Raw genomic sequence first — 7968 nt, forward strand, 5'->3', positions numbered from 1 at the left:
TAGTAATGAAAATCCAAATACAGCATATAGAAGATTAGGTTGACAGTGGATGGTTGATTGGCTCCAAAGATACTATAATTATATTTTCCTTTCGAGTGATCACTTTGTTGGTGGATTTTTTTGGTATTTTTCACTTGTCCATGCTTCAGTCCTGTGTTTCAAGCTTTGGAATATGATTTCCTTCATTCCATTGTTGCTCAAGTTCAACAGCTTTATTGCATCTAAGCTTCACTCACTTACACACAAACATAGGAAATGCATAGGAATTTGTTTCATTCAGAAACGGAACTAGAATAAAGAACAAAGGAAGAAAACATCTTTATTTATCAAAATTGTGTTGATTATTATTGCTAAGGCTTAATACCATCAAGAATGACTGGTGAATAGGACTACAACAAGAGAATGGAAAGCAAAATTTGGGAATTTTACTTCCATGAGGAATGACTTATGCATAAAACAAAATTTGGTCGTTCTCATTATTTACTACTTACAATCACAGTATTCCATTTCTCCCCATCTTGATGCTATATTTAATGGAATTTGATATTGTTTTTATGTTGATCTTGAACAACACCATAGGTTGACTGATTCAAATTTGGAAAAAAGTATGAAAGGTATAGCCAAAATTATGCTAGCAAATCTAGGTCCAACATCTATAGTGTTCTGGGATATAAAAGCGAACACGAATTCATTCTTTTATTTTTTAAACAAGAACAATTTATGTTTATATTACGAAAGATAGTTTACATACTGTGAAGTCTTGTTTAGAGGCAAAATATACTTAGAGTGACACTTAGCTACATAAACAGCTGCATTGAAACCGACTTCCTGAGACAGTCATCCTTATAGTTTGTAATTTCTCAATACTGCTTTGTCGTGATTGACAAAACTATTCACCACTTGTTAATATGTCGAAGTATATCTTTGTCTGCCTTACAGGAACCCCCAACAGGGTATCCTCCAGAGGAGTGTCATTTGGAGTAGAGTAAGAAGTGCTTGAATCAAAGCCTTCGCTCCACTATGATGGGAGGTACTTCCTTGAAAGCTGACCATAGATTCTAGCATATTGGGATAAGAAAACAGAGCTATTCGATGGAACGTTTCTATTGCATAATCTCTGTACAGAGGCCTCTTGAAGCTGGGATTTCATCTCTTGAAGTTGAGAGCCTTTTGAAGCTAGGATTTGGTCTCTTGAAGTTGAGAGCCTTTTGAATCTGGGATTTGGTCTTGTGAAGTTGCTTTGTAGGGAGTGAGAACTTCAATAGTTGTTGGTCTCACTTGCAAGGAATTAATGCTGGAAGCCAATCCTTCACAGAGAGTTGAGAACAGAGGAAGCACGGATAGAAGGAAAGTGTTCCCAATATAGCCTGCTAGCTGAGTCATAATTTCATATGTTGAAGCAAGGACACCACACCTCTTCGAGCTTCTTGTTTTTTGTGTTTCATTTTCATGGAAAATTCAGACATGTTTATATTTTTTTCCAATACAAGGTGTTTTCCCTCCCAAACGTGGAATTTCCTTAGAGTCTCTCTAAATCTGTTTATGTTTCTTTCTATCTCGACATTCAAAGAACTTGAAATTCCCATTTATGAAGCTACTACTACTTGTCAGTCTCTAAATACTGTTAGATCTTCTGAGGTGTTCTTTTGTAAGTTTTAATATAAGTATTCCTTTTGAGTGATGCCAAGGATTCTACATAGTTGTTGGTTGCTACTCCAATGTCCCAAGTTAAATTTTCAAATAATATTCCTTTTGTTGTTAAGATTATCCATGCGATGAACGAATGGCTTGGATCTCCTTTTGATGTTCATCAAAGAGCATTGTTAAAATCTTCGCATCCAATCATTAATATAATCAAATTTGCAGGAGATTACTTAAATGGGATTACATTCATGTACTTTTTTCGGTGTTGGTTTCCCTCCCTTTCTCTTCCCAATTTTCCAAATCATAACTATTCTTCCAACCTTTTTCTTGTTGGCTTAATTCACTCTACCTAATTTTTGAATTTTTCTAATCAAGTTGGCATTGATTCTTTAGACGTATTGGGAATATACCTATTTTCACTTAATATCTTGTCATTTTGATCAGCTGTATCTTCGAAAGAGAATAATATTCCAAATTACCGTTATAATTGGCTTTTTTTTTAATCCTTCAAGCAATAAAAAAAACCGGTTACTGAACAGTTCTTCTTTAGAAGATGTTGTAATAGAGGAGGGGAGACTCATTTCTATAACAGAAGAATGTAGGAAAGGGGGTTTCGTTGTTTACAAAACAATAGTCACATCTTGAAGGATCATTGATTCCTTGTTTCACCAGGTTCTCCTCTGTTAAAAGTGTCTCATTTGGCCAGACATTAAAAGTCAAGTTTGGAGATGGAATAGCTCAATTCGATCTTGTTTCATTTGATTTCTAGAGAGAGGAAGGATCCGCTCCTTCCAAGAAGTTTGAGGTATCCTTCTTTAATAATCTATTTTCTTGATTAGGTGCCCTGTTTTACTTATTCCTTTCTTATTGGAGCTTTCCCATCCGGGACTTGGGTCGAAGTTTGAGGTATCCTTCTTTAACAATCTATTTTCTTGATTGGGTGCCCTGTTTTACTTATTCCTTTCTTATTGGAGCTTTCCCATCCAGGACTTGGGTCAGAAAGGTCCAAAGGGTGTTCAGAGTATTAAGAAGGGAAATGGGATAGATCCACTTTGTTTAAAGGGGAAGAATGTGAATCGGCCTAGGAGGATATATGTGCCAAAAATGAAGGATTGTTAACTTTAGACCATCTTCTAAATGGAGAGAATCCCAGATTTGATATTTGAAGGGTTTCCAAGGACACGGTTTTCGAAATCTTTCCATAAGAGGCATCCTTTGGCTGTAAAGTTAGATAGTTGTATATTTATAATTTATTTCAAGCTCATGGCCTAGCTAGACACTAAAATGATGTATGAGACCCACTTGTTTGTGAGACAAAAAACCCTCTCCACATAACATTTGCATTATTTAATTTATAATAGTGTATATCTAGACTAACTCTGGTTGTGCCATTTTCATTGTTTAATTTACAGTGGTATACATACCGTAGCTTTCTAGAATAACTCCTATTGTACTTGTATTTATGTTTGCTAATGGTGTCCCATGCAAAGATTTCTAGAATATCTCCTATTGTACTTGTATTTATGTTTGCTAATGGTGTCCCATGCAAATCTCCTGTTACATTTTAGTAAAAACAATGTTCACATATTTGTGTGGAGATGATGCTAGGTACCAATTCTGACTTCTTAATCAAAGGCATACTTTCATACTTCCTAAATTCTTCCAACACATTATATTATCGTGCAAAGTTGTTGTTTATTGTTGACAACTATTTGTGCAATGCATTTCCATTTAAAAAAACAACAAAACAGAACTCACAAAACCTTCATTGAATTCACATGCATATGATGGGCGTAGAGCCATCACATGCATTTCATAACATATAGTTTGAGTGGGATGTACTAATTATAAGTAGCGTCTTTTATCTTGTAATCCAAATGATAAAGTTTCATAATGTAATGACATATCAACCTTCGAATTACTGGCTGCCATTATAACACCAATGGTATATCCAACAATGCAAAAACTGGATATACCAATAATTTATGACTTAGCAAGGGTTGAGATGTCCTTTGTAGTGAGGGTGCCTAACCTTCTAGCCTTATCACAACAGGCGAAACATGCCCCTTGGAATTGAACCTGGGTGGATAGGAGAACAAACTATGCTCCCAACCACTTGAGCTACTAAGACAAGACAATAACCTTTGTGGTTATTGATTGGCACGGATGGACATGACAAAAGGTTGATAGCTAAAAATAGTTAGTTTATAGGTACCCTTGTTGATGGCAAGGTGCACCATGGACATGTCTACTGCCCTTTGTCAAACTTGGCACGTTGCAAATTTGTGTAGCTCCCATTAGTTAGGCCTACTAAGAGAAGCTCGGAAGGGAACTTGGTGATTTGCAAGTATGACGCATGATGAACAATATTGGCATAAAGAACTTGATTAGATTTTATAGACTTGTGATCCTAGGATACATGTAGATTCCAAGAGTTGGGGATTTGCTATTTTAGGGTTGCAATGGATGGGTAGAAGTGCCCTAAGGCGTAAGCATCCGAGAGTACAATTGTACAATGCACTAGTTGGGTTCACATTCATTTGGCACACATACACTAGATGAACTTCTTATGTGCACCATTGCTAAGCACACTTGGGTGTGATGGGCACATTTGTTGGGTGTGTGGCATCTCGGGCCCAACGTGATAAAGATGTTTGATATTTGATGGAACAAGAATGAAGTGGGAAAATGCACCATTGGCCACACATTCGTCAGGCACACATCAACTGGACACACTTGTTGGGTGTACCTTTGTTGGTTGTGCTTGGGCACCTTCAACACAACAGCATTGGATGTCAGATAGTGGGTGGACAAGAAGGGGCAGAGACTAATAGGCACACATATGTTAGACATGCTTACTGGGTGCACCCTTAGGCACCATTGGCTACACATTCGTCAGGCACACATCAACTGGACACACCTGTTGGGTGTACCTTTGTTGGTTGTGCTTGGGCACCTTCTACACAACACCATTGGATGTCAGATAGTGGATGGACAAGAAGGGGTAGAGACTAATAGGCACACATATGTTAGACATGCTTACTGGGTGCACCCTTGCCATGTGTGCTTGGGTGCCTTGGGCACACTTGTTAGGTGTGTTGTGACTTAAGCACAACACCATTAGATGTTGGACAATTTTAAATCAAGTAATGAAGGGGGTTAAATGCATCATTGATCATAGAAGTTGGTGATGTGGACACTTGATTCCACTTAAGCATAGAGAGGTTTGTAATATGCCAAAGAAGGATGCAAGTGTGAGACAAGTCTTGTATAAGTAGTGGACACCTCAAAGTTGCTAAGGAATCATCCATTGATCATTCACCAAGAGTGTAAATGAGCTCGATTATCGTGCTAAGTTCAAGGTTGGCATGGTAGGGTGAAACTGCACTAACTGAGTGAGAAGAAAAAGAAGACAAGAATTACAAGAGGCAATCTTTCAATTTTTTAAAGGGTTTGGATTGTGAAAGTCTATTGGGTAGTAGTTAAGGCAATACTTTCTTTGACTCATTGTATATCTAGAATAAAGTTGCAATTATGTTGTTATATATCTGTGACATTTTTTATATGATAACAATAAGGCACTTGCCTTGGATGCTACCTCTACTTTGTGTGTTGTTATAATATGTTTACTTGAATGAATGTTATGTTCCTTGCAATGTATTTTGTTGTTTAAGTGTTAAGTATTGTTGGGATGTTTTAAAGGTTGTGGTGGGACATGTGCCTATTGTTTAATGAATTTGATTAAGTTGGATTCAATTGCATTTGACACATTGTTGCTTACAGTAGAGTTATGAGTAGACCTCAAGTTAAAGTGTGTAGTGTGGTTGTTGTAGGTGTATGTTGGCCAACCGACTGTGGTTGAGTAAAACTAGTGTCACACAACCTCAAGAGTCAAAACAGGCTTGGGGAAACTTACGTTCTTGTAGAAAATTATAGCAAACTGTAGGTTCATGACAAATCGTATCAAAGCAGTGCAAATGCTCATTATGTTTGACCAAACTTGAGGCAAATTAGTAGGTTTGGGGACAAAATCAACCACAAGAGTGACTTAAAGGTTGGAACAAAAACTTTGTTCCTTTTTTAATCAAGCAATCAAGACTACATTTTTGCACAAAAGTTGAATACTTCAACCTCTCTTAACCATGACTTAGAAGGGCGCTTCAAGCTTCGGTGGCAAGTTAAGCAGGTTGACAAAAGTACGCTGAGGTAGTAAAGTAGATTGAGTCTTTGAGACTTCGGGTAGATTCTTTGCCCATACCTATATGCAGATGGATGGTGCAAAAGAAGAGTATGTGATGACAATGAATCAATTGAAATTGCCCAAATCTAGTGTTAAGAATGTTGTTTGTTTCCTTTATTATCAGAATCATTTTGCTATTGATTTTCCTTTGAAGAAGATGTTGGAAGACTTGGAAGTACTCCAAGTGCAAAAAATTTAGAAGATAAAAACAACAGTGTTGGGAGGAGCCCAAGTGTACCAAACTTCAAAGGCATAGGTTCTTGATAGGCAAATTTAGGGTAGTAGTTTGGTAGGCAAGTGTACCAAACTTTTGCATGTAGTTTAATATATTTGTGTTAATTAATTCCATAAATTCAACTTAACAAGTTATATTTGTGTTGATGGGTTGAATTTGTTGTTTGGATGGACTCTATGGTATGTAATCTTAGTTGGATTTCCAATATAATTTTAAACCATATTTTCATTTTATTTTTTAGTACTATTAGATATTATATCTTACCTCATTTTATGGTTAACGTTGTATAACAAAAACATGCATTGTGTTATGTAATTAATACTAACATGTAATATTGATTTTTTTTGTGAGAATGCTATAGGTAATGATTGCCAAGACGATGATCCAAATTATGTTCAACATATATCAGGAGATGATGAGGATGAGGATGAGGATGATGGTGGTGAAGGAGGAGATGATGATGATAGTTGCGGTGTTGGTGATGATGTGGATCAGAGTAATGAGGATGGTCAAGATGATTATGAGGATGATCTTGGTGGTGGTAGCTAGGCATGCACATGCATTGTTTTTTATGAAGAAATTATTGTGTAGAATGACATTGTTATGTTTAGATGGGTGTTGTGAATTTACCCTATATCAATGAGACATTTTGATTTTGTAATCATACGATGAGTTTGATTTATGTATGTTGTTAATTTATCGTAGAATAACGATATTCATGAAATATTTTGATTTGTTAATCATATTTGAATTTTAGTTGTTTTGATTAAAAATAATACTGATTTTATTAGTATTATGTTGCTATTTTATACATGTTTTGAAAATTGTTAATGGCACATTGTTATTTTTTTGGATGGATGTTGTCAATTTCTCTTAAATTTCTTTACAAATGATTTTGAATTGTGATATCTGCTTTAATGATATTTAGAAACTATCATATATTTCACTATGAATCTATAAAGGGGGTCATATATGTAAAGAAAAATATACTCTATATAAGAAGTGAAATGCGGATGTAACCATGGATGCAAAATTGAAAGTAAAATTGGATGTTAAACTAGGAATTAATACAAAATGCAAACAATTGACATACAAAGTGTTTTAAATTAGAAGTGAAAAATTGTGCAATAGTTGACACAAAGAAGGGAACAAAACATGGCATACAAAAGGATATCAAATTGGGCAAAAACAAGGACATATAAATGGGCACCAAATTAGATGCAAAAAAAGACAACAACTAGATGTAAAATAAGATGCAAAGTTGAGCGTTAAAAAGAAGCAAAAAACGTTACAAAATAATATGCCAAATGATGATGCAAATAATGGTGTAAATTTGGGATGCAAACTTGGGTGAAAAAAAGGAAAAAAAAAAAGATGTAAGAAAAGACATAAAACAAGATGCAAAATGGGGCTGAAAAACGGTGAAACCAAGGATGCCATATTGGATGTAAAAAATGATTCCTAATCACATGCAAATTTAGGCTCGAACTCAGACACAAAATTATATGCACATGTGGACACAAAATGAGGCAAAAAAAGATGCAAATTTGGATGGTGAAAACGATGTAAAACTAGACACCAAAAAAATGCAAAATTGGATGAAAAAGTCTGTGTAAATAATGGTGCAACATTGGACACAAGTAGACAAAAAATGGTGCAAAAAGGGGCATAAAATAGCTTAAAATTGGATGCAAAACTTGGTGCAAAAACAAATACAAAATTAGACGTAAAAAATGGCTCTACATTGAATGTACCATTAGACAAAAAATAAGATGCAAAGGTGGACACAACACATGACTCAACATAAGATGCAAATATAAATGCAAATTTGGATGCTCAAAATGATGTA

At 35.5% G+C, this 7968-nt stretch overlaps 1 long non-coding RNA gene across 1 annotated transcript; it reads left to right on the forward strand.

The window, feature by feature from the left end:
- The first annotated feature begins 6265 nt into the window (after nt 1-6265).
- On the forward strand, nt 6266-6712 carry LOC149215200 (uncharacterized). Its single transcript, XR_016250456.1, has 2 exons — nt 6266-6298; nt 6471-6712. It is a non-coding gene; the product is annotated as an uncharacterized LOC149215200 (long non-coding RNA).
- Nucleotides 6713-7968: the final 1256 nt, after the last annotated feature.

The sequence above is a fragment of the Pinus tabuliformis genome, chromosome 1_1 (assembly GCF_031772625.1).
Source record: "Pinus tabuliformis cultivar Carrire ecotype Pingquan chromosome 1_1, CPIR1, whole genome shotgun sequence".
Taxonomy (NCBI): Eukaryota; Viridiplantae; Streptophyta; class Pinopsida; order Pinales; family Pinaceae; genus Pinus; species Pinus tabuliformis.